We start from the raw sequence: 926 nt of genomic DNA on the forward strand, positions 1-926 counted from the left end.
CAGTGAAGAATATAGAATTGATATATTTTAGATACTTTCTTGGGTTACATAACATAGGTTACAGGCTAGTGTGACCTAGATCAAACTTGATGTACCTTTTTCACATCTACAACTTTGTATTACTCCAATAGAAAAAACATAGGTTTCGTGTTAACTATGCGAATTGATGAAGGTTATTTCTATATTGGTTTTATGAATAGTTAGTTCTACGAATACTATCTGACCTAGAGAGAATATTGTACTACTTTTTTGAGTAATTTCATACTTGTTAGTAGCTTAGAGGCTGTTGTAGGTCATTATACTGGTAGTCAGGAAGTGATTTTTGGAAGCTTTGAAGTTTTTTGATTCCAGTAAGCTATTGTTTTTGACAATATTATGGCTTTCTTTCCAAACTTTCTTCATTATTTATTCATTTATACAATAAGTACATTATCAAAATGATTGATTGATTGATTGAGTACTTTATTTATGTAGATTACAATATATACTGGCTTATACACTTATATACAATAGCTTACAATACAGCAAAATTATAGATGAATTTACATAATATAGACTAAGAAAATAATTATTGAACTGTATATGATATGAAAAAGCAATTTGTAATATAATAACAATAGATAATTATATTGCTATGCATCTACATAAATTGGCGGAGCTTTGGACATATCAATGTCCATTCTTTGGAAAGAATATTCGAAATATTCTTCCCACTAACTCTCTACCGAAAGGATTGATTGATTGATTGATTGATTGAGTACTTTATTTATGTAGATTACAATATATACTGGCTTATACACTTGTATACAATAGCTTACAATACAGCAAAGTTATAGATGAATTTACATAATATAGACTAAGAAAATAACTATTGAACTGTATATGATATGAAAAAGCAATTTGTAATATAATAACTATAGATAATA

Source organism: Nilaparvata lugens, chromosome 11 (assembly GCF_014356525.2).
Source record: "Nilaparvata lugens isolate BPH chromosome 11, ASM1435652v1, whole genome shotgun sequence".
In the NCBI taxonomy this organism is placed as follows: domain Eukaryota; kingdom Metazoa; phylum Arthropoda; class Insecta; order Hemiptera; family Delphacidae; genus Nilaparvata; species Nilaparvata lugens.